The following is a 15,841-nucleotide window of genomic DNA, read 5'->3' as shown; positions in this document are numbered from 1 at the left end:
CTTGGACTCTCTGCTCAGCCTTAGCCTTCTGTTCTTGCCGATCTTCCTCAGCTCTGCCATGCAGAGGCTCTCTGTGTTGCTTAGATCTACCTACATGCTTGCAAAAGTCACAGGTGCAAATATTGAGGATAGGAAAGAATTTAGGAAAAATCCAAAAATGACCAATCCGAAATCATAAGTGAATTTAAAATTCCAAAAGTCAAATTTTTATGTTACTTTAAAAAGGGATTTTTAACTTTAACTTAAATGCGGGTCACACTGCGGTACTCCAATGTAAGAAATTGGATGATTAATTGAGACAGGTGACCCGCCTCACAGAATAATCAGACCCTTGTGTGGTGAAACCTTAAAGTCAGTAAAGTAACCTGAGCTTGACCCCATGGTAGCTATGGCACAGAGCAGACAAGCTTAACTTAGACAATTCGTAAACTTTTATGCAGTACCAAAACAGTAATAAAGTTGAAATGCAATACAATAAAATCCTAAACCAAATAAGAAAATAGAGTAAACTTTAATAAACCAAATGACACCAAAATGACAAAAATCCGACTGGGGAATCTGGAGATATGAATTTTACATTTTTATGTAGGAATAGTGCCAAGCAGCATAAAGTGACAATGATAGTAAATACTTTCAATCAAGGAGGGGGGAGAAGGAAGGTTCATGGTCCCTTCAGCTTCCTAGGCTAGTTACAAAAAATCAATAATGGGGGGAGAAGGGATCACTTGTCCTGAGTAATCAGGGTTATTCTTCATTTTCGTTCCTATACCGATAAAAAACCCTCATTCACGTACTTAGGATCGTTTGGCGGTATATCTTGTTTCTCCGCCTCACTTAGTACGTGATAGCATCATCATAGGGTTAGTTGTTGTGCTTCCTCCACCAGGAGGTGAACCACTGGTTAATACAGTAGTGATGAGAGACAATTGTGATAAGTGAAATTAAAGAAAAATGTTAAAAAAAGCCCTAATAACCATAGAAAAGTGAAATTTATTGGGTCTTGGTGTGAGGCTTATTAAAATGATAGCGTGCATAGGAAGAGTGATTAGGAATCTTCTGCACTGTTATATTTTCAGTAAAAAGATAAAAAGGTCGACAAGTTTCAACCTTTAGTTGCCCAGGCGGGGTCAGGTGGGCTTTCTTCAGGACTTAAGGAATGTGTACCTGTTTTTTAACAAGGTTGGTCTAGGTATTGTGCCTGGCCGGTATGGAGGTCTTGTTGTACCTGTGAACAAAAAAGGAATACACAAACAACATAAATAGAGAGTAGCACATTTGTGCTTAATCTCTAGATGCTCGCTAAATCAACGGAAGAAAGACAAACGAATAAACAAAACTAAAAAATGGCAAATCTTTGTTGGCAAAATTCGCTCCCCTGTTATGGCAAAGGTTCACTCTCATTATTCAATTTGTGAAGTTGTAAAGGTCTCAACATGCATTACGTGTGGCCAGTGAGGCCGGTCTTCGTATTATATTCTGAGATCCAGTTTACTACTAATTCCGCACTGTGAAAGGGGCTCGTTTATGTATAAACGGCATGTGCGGTTTATGACAGAATTAATGGGAAATGGAAAAATTCGAGAACGCGATGTACGTAAATTCGAGAAGGCGGTAAACAAACTAACGCGGTAAACAAACTTAAGGTTAAGTATTGACTCATTGGTAAGGGGGTGACAGGGGTCGATATGATTCTAAAAACGGGGATTCCGTACGTGAAAATGCACAGGTTGATATGGTGAGATCGCACATTCACACATCAATACGTTCAATACCTCTATTGTTTAAACTCTAAAACATCATCAGGTAGCCAGGGGGAGGAGGTAGACCTGCTGGAGGGAAGGATAGACAACACGTTTTAGTTACGCTGTTATCATAATACGTTACGGTTTTGCAGTCATAATCAGGTATTGTTGGTACCTCCTCTGCGGTCATGCACTGCTTGTGCTTGCTCTGCCCCTCTGGACCCGGAATCAATCGGCAGGCCTCTAGAGCGAAGTGTTTTATTCTGCCTCCATATAAAGTAAAGATAGACTTGTAACTGAAGTCGTAACGTTACAGTTGTTCTTCAAGATGTAATTCTTTTTGTGTGACAATTATGTGTCCCAAATTATATATGATAATTGTAAATTTGGAGGGGGAAAGAGAGAGTGTATTTATGAAAAAATAAAATCAAGTAAAAACAGCTCATTTGTATTCTGTTACTTAATTGAGGACCAAATGGAGTCACTGGTGGCTTACTCTAAACATTGTATAGTTCATACGTTGATACAGAGTATCTTAAATCAACGGTTCAGACTCAACCAAAGAATTTGATCGTTGAGGCCTTCAACGTTCGTTCTGAGTCTATGTACCCACCTTTGTTCCTTTTCAAACAAGATCCTTTCTGCGTTGTGATCTTTATTAACCAGTGTCTCAAGGACCACCCACCGTAAATCACTTATCTGATGTTTAGTTTCTATGTAGTGACTGCTCATCTTGGTAGTGTTCTTTTGACATTTAACATTACTCTGATGTCCAATGGTTCTCTGCTTCACCTTTCGACAGGTCATCCCAATATTCCTCAGGTTACAGGGACATGTGATCATGTATATTGCATGGGTGGTATTGCAATTAGTGTGGTATCTGATTGTCCACTTCAAGTCTGGAAGGAGTTGTAAGCTCTTTGTGGGATTTGATAATTCACAAACTGTACATGATCCACACAGGTAATGGCCCATGACTGGTGGGAGATTCCATAATCGGGTGGTGGGTTCTTTTTGTCTCAGTGGTGGCGGTCTAGTGTGGACAAGGATGTCTCTTAAGTTCTGTGTCCTTTTGTTCGCAAATATTGGTTTTGGCCAAGCCAGATTGCCTGATGTTACGATCTTCCAGTTTTTATTCACTATCTTTTTTACATTGTTGGACATTGTGTTATAGGTTGTAACACAAGTCACTACATCAGTCTCTGGTGTTCTCAAGGTGGATTCTAGGAGGGACTCCCTGGGCTGGTTTCTTGCTCGTTTGTTGCATTTGTTGATTATCTTGTCCGGGTAATCTTGTGCTCTTAATTTCGTGCAGAGGTCGCTTGCTTGTTGTTTGTAGTCATGTGTGTCACTACAATTGCGTCGAAGCCACAAAAATTGACTGTAGGGCAGGTTCTCCCTCAGTGGACGTGGGTGGAAGCTTTTATAGGAAAGGATGCTATTTTTTGCGGTTGGTTTGAAGAAAGTCCTCATTAGGAGATCTGTCCCTGCCGCATAGATGGTGATGTCTAGAAAGTCTAGGGATTTTTTATCAGCTGTGTAAGTCAAATTGAGCAATTCATCTTTGGTATTAAGCCATTCGTGAAATTCTTCCAGGCTCTTCATATCTCCTTCCCAAATCATAACGATATCGTCAATATATTACTTCCAAAAAAGTATTTTCTCGTGGTAAGGATTGGTTGTTGTATGTATATGAGTCTCCTCGAAATCACTCACGTAGAGACCAGCCACACTTAGGGCAAAAGTACTGCCCATCGATGTTCCGTGGCACTGTTGATACATGGTATTGGAATACTTGAAGAAGTTCTCAGTGAGGGCAAGGTTATAACATTCTAAGACAAAATGTCTCGGTGTTTTATGGTCCCATTGGATGTTGAACAGGACTTTTTCAAGGGTCTCAAGGGTTTTCCTTTGTGGGAGACTGGTGTAGAGACTCTCTACATCGAGTCCTACAAGTAGCATTGTTTCTTCTGAATACGTTTTTGGGGAAATGAGATTTAATAGGTGCCTTGTGTCCTTTAGGTACGTTGGGGTTCTTTGGACTATGGGTTTCAAGTACTGGTTGGCAAATTGAGAGAGTGGTTCCAGAACTGACCCTATACCGGAGACAATTGGTCTTCCCGGGGGTGGTTTTCGAGTCTTGTGTGTTTTAGGTAATGAATAAAAGTAGGGAGTCCTTGGTTTGGGTGTCAAGAGGAACTCCGCCTCGTTTTTGGAAATCCAGTTGTTCACTTCGGCTTCCTCTACCATTAGTCCAATGGTTCATTGTAAACGTCCTGTTGGATCAATGGTGATCTTACTGTAGAATTTTTGATCCACAAGGAGTTCCATGCATTGTCTCTCATATCCTTCTTTTGTGAGTAGGACTAACCCGCCCCCTTTATCGGCGGGTTTTATTATTATTTCAGTGTTTGTCCGTAATTCGTCAAGAGCCTGTTGTTCTTTCTTGGTTATGTTTTTGAAAGGTTGGTTGGCTTGTGTTTTAAGGTCATCAATCTATTTCATAACTGCTTGTTCAAAGGTTTGGATTCCGATGGGTATTTGACCATTCAAAGGGCAAAATTTCGATTTTCGACGTAGTGAGATATCTCCATCTCTTGTGTGTTCCTCCTTGTTATCAAAGAAGGCTTTTAGTTTTAGAGTACGGCGAAATTCTGCCATTTCACACTGTAGTTTGAAGGTATCCAGGGGGGGAGTAGGGACAAAGCCTAGTCCTTTGTTCAGGACATTGGTCTGTTCTCCTGTCAGGGTGTAGTCTGTCAGGTTGACGATGAGGTTGCTGTGCTTGCATTGTTCTCGGTCATACTCCTGGTGTTCATTGGTGGCCCGTGTTCTGTCCAGGTTACGTCCCATCTCTGGCGCCGTTGGTAACCCCATTGGGGTGGGGCATGAAAGTAGGGGTTCATCCACACTTGGAAGTTTGGATTGAAAGGTGGAAAGGGGGCCCCATGGTTCCCGTGGTATGGTGTTTGCCATCTATATGCCCTACGGCGATTCTGGCGTCTATTTGAGCCTCTATTCCTTCTAGGGGTGTAGGAATCTTCCCCGCTCCAGTCTGAACCATCAGTGGAGGTACCTGCACTCAAATTGTTATCTGAAGATCAATCCGGTGCTTTATAGTCATCTGAACTGTAAGATGCATCCGTTCCATTGAGAACTTCTTTAAGTCTTTGCCAAGTTTTTGTATTTTGGTTTGTGTCAGGTATGCCTGTGTTTAATGAAACACAGGCATACCTGACACAGACCAAAAAGATAGATCTTCAGATAACAAAGGGAGAGCAAATGCAAATTTAGCCACTGGGAACTTCAGGCAGTGAAAAGGTAATTTTCTAAAAGATATTTTTCCTTAAGATTTATTAAACATATGACTTCACCATTGAATTGGATGTTTAATGAGTACTTAAAATAGTTGTTTAATTATTTTTCAGCTAGTCCCATTCCCAAGATACAGTATTAGGATTTAAATCAGTTTTCTGGTTTTCTATATAAACAGCTAGGCCTGCAACAGTGAAAAACAGCTTTAGGTTGTTGTCACTGCAAGGACATGTTAACAATAAATGTCTACTTGTTCTACTTTTAAATACTGTGCGCTCTACCTCATGGGCCACACGGACTATATAGAGATGACGTATTTAATACAAAAAAGGGAGGTTTTGACCTGTCAAAAGGGTTTGTTTTGACTGGTCAAAATTGCTGTTTTTACACTGCTAGGCAGGGGCGGCTTGTGACATTTGAAAGTGATGGGGCGTAAACTAATTTGCATATTGCACCGCAGCGGAGCCCGAACCACCTTGCATCCATCCATACATACATCATTCATGCATCCACCCATCCATCCACCCACCCATCCTGCATCCAAACATCATTATTATTTATTATTATTTAGTAGTTTGTAGAGCGCACAGCTACCTCCAACGGAGGTGTCCCGGTGCTGAAAACCATATCTCAGAGGGTTCAGAGGGTTACAGGTGAGAGAGGGGAATTAGATTAGGGAAAAGAGCCAGGTCTTGAGTTTTTAAGAGCTCTAAAAGCAAGAGTTAAAGATGATCAGCCGTCTTCAGCCAGGATAGCTTGACTCCATCACCACCCCCTTTTGTACCGCTTTGTTTGCCATAAGTTGGCAGGGTATGCTCAGACGTGAGTCCCTTGGTAACTTTGCCACTGGATTCAAGCAAGCCTGGCTGAAGACGGCTGTAATGCCAGAAACCGGTCCTAGGAAGCTTGTTTCCGGTCCAGGGAAGGCATGACTTGGCAGTTCTGCTGGACTGTTCCCATGAGGCACAGGGTCAGACTGATTTGCATATGGCCATATCTGAACTGGGGTGGCAGAGTGGGCTAAAGAACGGTGATGGATCAAACCCAGATCTTTTGACTGGGTGCGAGTGTTTGATTGGTTCAGATGCTCCGTCCATCACCACCCCCTTTTGTACCGCTTTTGGCCGCCATAAGTGTGGCAGGGTATGCTCAGACGTGAGTCCCTTGCTCACTTTGTCACTGGATTCAAGCAAGCCGGGCTGAAGACGGCTGGAATGCCAGAAACCGGTCCTCGGAAACTTGTTTCCGGTCGAGGGAAGGCATGGCTTGGCAGTTCGGGCTGGACTGTTCCCATGAGGCACAGGGTCAGACTGATTTGCATATAGCCATGTCTGAACTGGGGTGGCAGAGTGGGCTAAAGAACAGTGATGGATTAAACCCAGATCTGTTGACTGGGTGTGAATGTTTGATTGGTTCAGATGCTCCGTCCATCACTACCCACTTTTGTACCGCTTTGTTCGCCCGAACTGCCAAGCCATGTCTTCCTTGGACCGGAATCAAGCATCCTAGGACCGGTTTCTGGCTATCAGCCTTCATCAGTCAGGATAGCTTGACTCCAGTGGCAAAGTGAGCAAGGGACCCACGTCTGGGCATACCCTGCCAACTTTGGGCGGACAAAGCAAAACCAAAGTGGATGATGGAAGGAGTGTTGAACATTGCAAGCACTCACCCCCAGTCAACTGATCTGGGTTTAATCCATCACCGTTCTTTAGCCCACTCTGCCACCCCAGTTCAGACATGGCCATATGCAAATCAGTCTGACCCTGTGCCTCATGGGAACAGTCCAGCCGAACGGCCAGCCATTAGCATAGGCAAGCTGTGCGGACGCCCAGGGCGCACACCATCTGAGGGGCGCATGAAGCTGTCTGCACTAGGCCATGAAAGGGGGACATCCCTCCGAGTCTGCGGCCTTAATTCCTTTTAAATTGTTTTTTAATCATGTTTGACATTCTTCAAGCGCTGGTCTCACATGGCCCTGTGGAAGGGACAGGACAGGGAAGCCGTGTGAAGGGAAGCCCGGTGCCTTGGGAAGGGGAGAGGACAGGGCGGACCCTGTGCAGGAGAGAAGGGAGGGACGCAGGACCCTTAGAAAGGGACAGGACAGGGCCATGTCCAGGGTTGAGGGAAGAGTCTCGTGCCCTGTGCAGTGTGGAGGGCAGAGAGGACCATGTGCAGGAGAGAAGGCAGGCAGGGCCCTGATGAAACAGGGCAGGGTCTCGTGCAGGGTGTGGATGTCTCGTGGCCTGTGCAGGAGAGAGGGCAGGCAGGCCCTGTGCAGGAGGGAGGGCAGGCAGGCCCTGTGCAGGAAGGAGGGCAGACAGGCCCTGAGCAGGAGAGAGGGCAGACAGACCCTGTGCAAGAGAGAGGGCAGGCAGGCCCTGTGCAGGAGGAAGGGCAGGCAGGCCCTGTGCAGGAAGGAGGGCAGACAGGCCCTGTGCTGGAGAGAGGGCAGACAGGCCCTGTGCAAGAGAGAGGGCAGGCAGGCCATGTGCTGGAAGGAGGGCAGACAGGCCCTGTGCAGGAGAGAGGGCAGACAGACCCTGTGCTGGAGAGAGGGCAGGCAGGCCCTGTGCTGGAAGGAGGGCAGGCAGGCCCTGTGCTGGAAGGAGGGCAGGCAGGCCCTGTGCTGGAAGGAGGGCAGGCAGGCCCTGTGCTGGAAGGAGGGCAGACAGGCCCTGTGCAGGAGAGAGGGCAGGCAGGCCCTGTGCTGGAAGGAGTGCAGGCAGGCCCTGTGCTGGAAGGAGGGCAGGCAGGCCCTGTGCAGGAAGGAGGGCAGGCAGGCCCTGTGCTGGAAGGAGTGCAGGCAGGCCCTGTGCTGGAAGGAGTGCAGGCAGGCCCTGTGCAGGAGAGAGGGCAGGCAGGCCCTGTGCAGGGAGGTGGGCAGGCAGGCCCTGTGCAGGAGATAGGGCAGGCAGGCAGGCCCTGTGCTGGGAGGGCAGGCAGGCCCTGTGCTGGAAGGAGGGCTGGCAGACTCCGAGGAAGGGAGGGGCCGGCCTTGTGCAGGGTGTGCCCGAGCCCTGGGGAGAGGGCAGGCCGGACCCTGGGGCAGGAGAGCCGGAGCCCTGTGCCCGGTGGCCGAGGCCCGGATCCACCCTAGCAGTCGGTGCTGCTATGGAGGGAGAGGAGGAAGGAGAGAGGAGGCAGGAGGGGAGGGAGGGAGGGAGCGGGGCGGGCCCAGGGCTTCCCTCGCCGCAGACAGGCCTGAGGAGGAGGAAGGGCTGAGGAGCAGGGCTGGGGGGGGGGGCTGGGGAGGCTCCACCCCGGGAAGGGAAGCGGAGGGAGGGGGTAAGGGAGACGAGGAGGAGGGGGGGCAGCTCATCCGCTCAGGAAGGAAAGCAGCAGCAGCAGCATCCCTGCTCCCATCCTCAGGAGGGCCGAGGGGAGAGGGAGAGAGGTGAGGGCGGCAGGGGGGCGCCGCACAGGCGAGGGGGCGCCAGTGGGGGGGCACATTGTTCCCGCTGGGGGGGCTGGGACCTCCGGCCCAGGACCCCCTCCCATCCTCAGGAGGGCCGAGGGGGGGGGGCGGGTGAGGGGCTGAGAGTGGGGCGGCAGGGGAGGGCGCCGCACAGTAGAGGGGGGGGGCGCACAGTAGAGGGGGACGGTAAAGCCCCCTCATAATCCCTCCGGGGGCGGCCTGGGACCTCCGGCCCAGAAACCCTTCCCCTCCCATCCTCAGAGGGCCGAGGGAGAGAGAGGGGCGGCAGGGGGGCGCCGCACCCTTCGGAGGGGCGGGGAGGGGTACACTGCCCCCTTTCCCGGGGGGTGGGGGGGGCAGGCCTGGGATCTCCGGCCCAGTCCCCCCCCTTCCTGCATCCACCCTTGAGGGCCTGAGAGGAGGAGGAGTGGGGGGGAGGGGGGTGGGGGCTCCACGGGGTGACCCTGACACCGGGAGGGGGGGTCACCCACCGGGCATGCACCGCCTCCGCCGGGGGCACCCTCGGGCACGGCTCGATGGAAGGGGCTTTTGTGGGAGGGCGGTGGCTAGGGGAGGAGACCCCTCTCTGCATGGGGGGGGAGGGGGGGTGAATGTGGCCGGTGGTCAGGAGCGCCCCCCCCCTCTTCGAGGAGGGCACCACGGGGGGCCGTGCTCAAGGCTGGGGGGCTGCGGCGGACAGGAGGCTGGGATCGGGCCTAGAGATGGGCTGGGCTCGGAAGAAGAGGCTGGGATCCGGCCCCGGGGATGGAGGGGCGAGGAGCCGTAGAGCAGGGCTCAGGGATGGAGAGAGAAGGAGCTGTAGATAAAGGCTAGGGGGTGGAGAGAGAGGGGAGCTGTAGAGCAGGGCTGGGGATGGAGAGAGAAGGAGCTGTAGATAAAGGCTAGGGGGTGGAGAGAGAGGGGAGCTGTGGATCGGGGATAGAGAGGGGGCAACTGTGGCTCCGGCCTAGGGGATGGACTGGGTTAGGAGCTGTAGATCAGAGCTAGGGGGTGGAGATAGAGGGGAGCTGTAGGCCAAGCCTAGGGGATGGGGTGGGTTGAAAGAGGAGCTGTAGATAAAGGCTAGGGGATGGGGTGGGCTGGACCAGGGAGAGGAGCTGTGGATCAGACCTAGGGGGTGGAGAGAGAGAGGAGCTGTAGGCCAAGCCTAGGGGATGGGGCGGGCTGGACCAGGGAGAGGAGCTGTGGATGCGGTCTAGGGTATGGCGAGGGAGGCGAGCTGTCGATCTGACCCATGGGATGGACTGGGATTGGAACAGAGAGGAGTTGTCAATCACGGCTAGGGGATGGAGTGGGCTAGAAAGAGCAGCAGTGGGCCAGTCCTAGGGGATGAGGTGGGCTAGTGAGAGGAGCTGTGGGCCAGTCCTAGGGGATGAGGTGGGCTAGTGAGAGGAGCTGTGGGCCAGTCCTAGGGGATGAGGTGGGCTAGTGAGAGGAGCTGTGGGCCAGTCCTAGGGGATGAGGTGGGCTAGTGAGAGGTGCTGTGGGTCAGTCCTAGGGGATGGGGTGGGCTAGTGAGAGGTGCTGTGGGTCAGTCCTAGGGGATGGGGTGGGCTAGTGAGAGGTGCTGTGGGTCAGTCCTAGGGGATGGGGTGGGCTAGTGAGAGGTGCTGTGGGTCAGTCCTAGGGGATGGAGTGGGCTAGTGAGAGGTGCTGTGGGTCAGGCCTAGAGCATGGGGTGGGCTAGTGAGAGGTGCTGTGGGTCAGGCCTAGAGCATGGGGTGGGCTAGTGAGAGGAGCTGTGGGTCAGTCCTAGAGCATGGAGTGGGCTAGTGAGAGGTGCTGTGGGTCAGTCCTAGGGGATGGGGTGGGCTAGTGAGAGGTGCTGTGGGTCAGTCCTAGGGGATGGGGTGGGCTAGTGAGAGGTGCTGTGGGTCAGTCCTAGGGGATGGGGTGGGCTAGTGAGAGGTGCTGTGGGTCAGTCCTAGGGGATGGGGTGGGCTAGTGAGAGGTGCTGTGGGTCAGTCCTAGGGGATGGAGTGGGCTAGTGAGAGGTGCTGTGGGTCAGGCCTAGAGCATGGGGTGGGCTAGTGAGAGGTGATGTGGGTCAGGCCTAGAGCATGGGGTGGGCTAGTGAGAGGTGCTGTGGGTCAGGCCTAGAGCATGGGGTGGGCTAGTGAGAGGAGCTGTGGGTCAGTCCTAGAGCATGGAGTGGGCTAGTGAGAGGTGCTGTGGGTCAGTCCTAGAGCATGGAGTGGGCTAGTGAGAGGTGCTGTGGGTCAGTCCTAGGGGATGGGGTGGGCTAGTGAGAGGTGCTGTGGGCCAGTCCTAGGGGATGGGGTGGGCTAGTGAGAGGTGCTGTGGGTCAGGCCTAGAGCATGGGGTGGGCTAGTGAGAGGAGCTGTGGGTCAGTCCTAGAGCATGGAGTGGGCTAGTGAGAGGTGCTGTGGGTCAGTCCTAGAGCATGGAGTGGGCTAGTGAGAGGTGCTGTGGGTCAGTCCTAGGGGATGGGGTGGGCTAGTGAGAGGTGCTGTGGGCCAGTCCTAGGGGATGGGGTGGGCTAGTGAGAGGTGCTGTGGGTCAGTCCTAGAGCATGGAGTGGGCTAGTGAGAGGTGCTGTGGGTCAGTCCTAGAGCATGGAGTGGGCTAGTGAGAGGTGCTGTGGGTCAGTCCTAGAGCATGGAGTGGGCTAGTGAGAGCAGCAGTGGGTCAGTCCTAGGGGATGGGGTGGGCTAGTGAGAGGTGCTGTGGGTCAGTCCTAGGGGATGGGGTGGGCTAGTGAGAGGTGCTGTGGGCCAGTCCTAGGGGATGGGGTGGGCTAGTGAGAGGTGCTGTGGGTCAGTCCTAGGGGATGGGGTGGGCTAGTGAGAGGTGCTGTGGGTCAGTCCTAGGGGATGGGGTGGGCTAGTGAGAGGTGCTGTGGGCCAGTCCTAGGGGATGGGGTGGGCTAGTGAGAGGTGCTGTGGGTCAGTCCTAGGGGATGGGGTGGGCTAGTGAGAGGTGCTGTGGGTCAGTCCTAGGGGATGGGGTGGGCTAGTGAGAGGTGCTGTGGGCCAGTCCTAGGGGATGGGGTGGGCTAGTGAGAGGAGCTGTGGGCCAGTCCTAGGGGATGGGGTGGGCTAGTGAGAGGTGCTGTGGGCCAGTCCTAGGGGATGGGGTGGGCTAGTGAGAGGAGCTGTGGGTCAGGCCTAGGGGATGGAGCCTTGGGTTGGGGATCAGCACCGGGGTTCTGGGGTGGCACGGGGTGATGAGTGTACATTTTTATTTTATTTATAACGTTTTATGCAGTGCAAACAGCTTTACAAATGGTCAGGAAAGGAGAAACAGGTAGAGCAAAACAACAACATACTGGAGAACGGTACAGGATGTAGCAACTCCCCATGTCAGGGAAGAGACCCCCACAAGGGTCAGGACGACCGATAAACAAACAAGAACATAACAGACATAGGTCAATGGGAGAGGCCTGTTGTGGGTAAAGAGAAGGAGCCATGGGTCAGGGCTGGGGTGAATAAGATGTGAGTCATGGACCAGGCCTAGGATAGGACATGGAGCTGTCCATGAGGGTTAGAGGTTCCCATAGGATTAGATGATCTTGGTCTAGGATAGGACCAGGAGCTGTCCCTGAGGGTTAGAGGTTTCCGAAAGGATTAGATGATCTTTGCCTAAAATAGGACATGGAGCTGTCCATGAGGGTTGGAAGTCTCCTCTAGGATTAGATGATCTTGGCCTAGGTTAGGACCAGGAGATGTCCTTGAAGTTTGGAGGTCTCCTCTAGGATTAGATGATGTTGGCCTAGGATAGGACCAGGATCTGTCCATGAGGGTTAGAGCTATCCTCTAGGATTAGATCATCTTGGCCTAAGATAGCACTAGGAGCTGTCCTTGAGGGTTTGAGGTATTAGATGATCTTGGCCTAGGATAGGACCAGGAGGAGCTGTCCATGAGGGTTAGACGTCTTTTCAATGATTGGATGATCTTGGCCTAAGATAGGACGAGGAGCTAGTCCTTGAGGCTTTGAGGTATCCTCCAGGATTAGATGATCTTGGCCTAGGATAGGGACCAGGAGGTGTCCTTGAAGGTTGGAGATTTCCCGTAGGTTTAGATGATCTTGGCCTAGGATAGGACAAGGGAGGAGCTGTCCATGAGGGTTAGAGGTCTCCTCAAGGATTAGATGATCTTGGTCTAGGATAGGACAAGGGAGGAGCTGTCCATGAGGGTTAGAGGTTTTCTCTAGGGTTAGATGATCTTGGCCTAGGATAGGACGAGGAGCTAGTCCACGAGGGTTAGAGGTCTCCTCAAGGATTAGATGATCTTGGTCTAGGATAGGACAAGGGAGGAGCTGTCCATGAGGGTTAGAGGTTTTCTCTAGGGTTAGATGATCTTGGCCTAGGATAGGACACAGGAGGAGCTGTCCACGAGGGTTAGAGGTCTCCTCAAGGATTAGATGATCTTGGCCTATGATAGCACCAGGAGCTGTCCATGAGGGTTAGAGGTATCCTCTAGGATTAGACAATCTTGGCCTAGGATAGGACACAGGAGGAGCTGTCCACGAGGGTTAGAGGTCTCCCCAAGGATTAGATGATCTTGGCCTATGATAGCACCAGGAGCTGTCCATGAGGGTTAGAGGCATTCTCTAGGATTAGACGATCTTGGCCTAGGATAGGACACAGGAGGAGCTGTCCACGAGGGTTAGAGGTCTCCTCAAGGATTAGATGATCTTGGCCTATGATAGCACCAGGAGCTGTCCATGAGGGTTAGAGGTATCCTCTAGGATTAGACGATCTCTTAAAATAGGACCAGGAGCTGTCCACGAGGGTTAGAGGTCGCCTCTTCGATTAGATCATCTTGGCCTAGGATAGGACGAGGAGCTGTCCACGAGGGTTAGAGGTTTTCTCTAGGGTTAGATGATCTTGGCCTAGGATAGGACACAGGAGGAGCTGTCCACGAGGGTTAGAGGTATCCTCTAGGATTAGATGATCTTGGCCTAGGATAGGACGTGGAGCTAGTCCATGAGATTTAGAGGTATCCTCTAGGATTAGACGATCTCTTAAAATAGGACCAGGAGCTGTCCACGAGGGTTAGAGGTCGCCTCTTCGATTAGATCATCTTGGCCTAGGATAGGACGAGGAGCTGTCCACGAGGGTTAGAGGTATCCTCTAGGATTAGATGATCTTGGCCTAGGATAGGACGTGGAGCTAGTCCATGAGATTTAGAGGTATTCTCTAGGATTAGACGATCTCTTAAAATAGGACCAGGAGCTGTCCATGTGGGTTAGAGGTCGCCTCTTCGATTAGATCATCTTGGCCTAGGATAGGACCAGGAGCTGTCCATGAGGGTAGAGGTCTCCTCAAAGATTAGATGATCTTGGCCTATGATAGCACCAGGAGCTTTCATGAGGGCAAGGCACAGAGTGGGGTGTGATAAGACCCCTATGATTTGAATAAAATTTATATCGCGCAGACAATAACCCGAAGGCATCAAGGCGTCTAACAAAGCATGATGAAGAAAAAGAGTGGGATTCATGTGGTAGCTTCCGTTGGTGCCAGGGTTCCCCGGTGTGCGGGGCAGGGGCAGCACGAATAGAACACAATGGAAGACGGGGATATATATGACTGCGTGGGGGGAGAAAGGGGTGGAATAAGACTCCCACTGTGGATATGGGTGAGATAGGACACTACAGAAGGGAGCAATGCAGGATGAGTCCCAGTGATGGAGAAGGGGTAAGATGAAACCTCGTGACAGATGGGCAGCCTCGGACATGAACCAGTGGCAGACAGATGGGTGGAATAATGACACACGGTGTGCATCAGAGTGAAAGGGGTTCCCATGGCTGAGAGAAAGCTAGAATAAGCCCTCATGGTGGAGCGCAGTCTGGGAAATGTTTCCATCTCAAAAACCCACTAGAGGAAGACCCCTGTGGTGGAGTAGGGGTGGGATCAGAACCCATGATAGGGAGCTGGTGGAATAAGACATAGTGGAAGGAGGTGGTTCTAAGATCCCATGATGAGAAACTGGGTAGAATAAGAGACATCTAGAGAGGGGATGCAATAAGAAACCATGATCGGCAGCAGGGTGGAATATGACCCTGCGGTGGAGCTTGATGAGATCCCATGATAGCCAGCAGGGTGGAATAAGATCACCTGTGGAGAGGAGGGGATGCAATAAGAAACCATGATCGGCAGCAGGGTGGAATATGACCCTGTGGTGGAGCTTGATGGGATATGAACCCATGATCGGCAGCAGGGTGGAATATGACCCTGTGGTGGAGCTTGATGGGATATGAACCCATGATAGCGAGCAGGGTGGAATAAGACCCCGTGGTGTGGGTGGTGTGTGATGATTCCACAGTAGGGAGCAGGGTGGAATAAGACCCTGTGGTGGAGCCGGGTGGGATATGATCCCATGGTAGGGAGCAGGGTGGAATAAGACCCCGTGGTGGAGCCGGGTGGGATATAGGGAGCAGGGTGGAATAAGACCCCCGTGGTGAGGGTGGTGTGTGATCTCATGGTAGGGAGCCGGGTGGAATAAGACCACAATAGAGATGAGGTTGAATACGATCCGATGGTAGGGAGCGAGGCGGTTTAAGACCCTTGGCGGTGAATCGCACAGTTATAAAGACCCCCTTGGCAGAAAAATGGGTGGGCTAATGCCTGCGTGGTGGGGGTGCTAACATAACACCACATGGCAGATGCCAGATGGTCCAGTGTGGTTGTAAGCCCACAGTTGGTTGCTGCAGGAAGGCTAATGATCTTTACTTAGTTCTCACCTACAGACCGTTGTACCTGTTGTTCGAGACCTCATATTAACAATGCGCGGCTGCATACACAGAGCATGCCTACAGAGCAAGAGTGGTCTTTTGTTCCTCCCCCTTTGTTGGGTTGGCTCTCCTTGACATTTGTGGAAGGTGACTTGACTTTGCTATTCTGTTTTGCATTGGCTCTTGTGATAGGATGGAGCTTGCAGTTGTACGCTGTGGTAACCTCGAACCTGTTTTGCCTGCTCCCCTTGCTGTTTCTCTGGTCTCCACCCTGTGCATTCACAACAGCCATCTTGTTTTGTTTTTTCATAAAGCACAAGCAAAACCATTACAAATGGCCACCATGCGTATGCAAACATGCCCGACGGCCATCTGATTGGAAAAAAAAATGGCACCCCAAATAGGTCAGCATCAAAGGCAAGATCTGTTGATTTTGCCACTGCTTGGTGATGGTTTTAACACACCACATGCAAATGAAAATGACTTGTGAGGCTATGTTGCGGGACACTTATCTAATTTAGGAATTTGTTTGCCATGGAACCCTTACAGAATAAGGTACCTCCTGCAGTTCTCAAGCAGGTAAAGCAAAGGGAAGTCACTTCTGTAAAACAGAGGCAGGGAGATGCCCTTCTTAAAGGTAGGCAGGGTGGCA

At 51.4% G+C, this 15,841-nt stretch overlaps 1 protein-coding gene across 1 annotated transcript in view; it reads left to right on the top strand.

Annotated features, from left to right (window-relative positions):
• The first annotated feature begins 8,329 nt into the window (after positions 1–8,329).
• GNB2 (G protein subunit beta 2) overlaps positions 8,330–15,841 on the top strand; it is a 271,009-nt gene continuing 263,497 nt past the window's right edge. Inside the window, exon 1 of the mRNA XM_086946184.1 lies at positions 8,330–8,451. The gene's annotated coding sequence lies outside the window, so the exon portion shown is untranslated. The remainder of the gene's footprint in view (positions 8,452–15,841) is intronic.

The sequence above is a fragment of the Lissotriton vulgaris genome, chromosome 12 (genome assembly GCF_964263255.1).
Source record: "Lissotriton vulgaris chromosome 12, aLisVul1.2, whole genome shotgun sequence".
Lineage (NCBI taxonomy): Eukaryota > Metazoa > Chordata > Amphibia > Caudata > Salamandridae > Lissotriton > Lissotriton vulgaris.
This window is presented reverse-complemented; position numbering and strand designations above follow the sequence as displayed.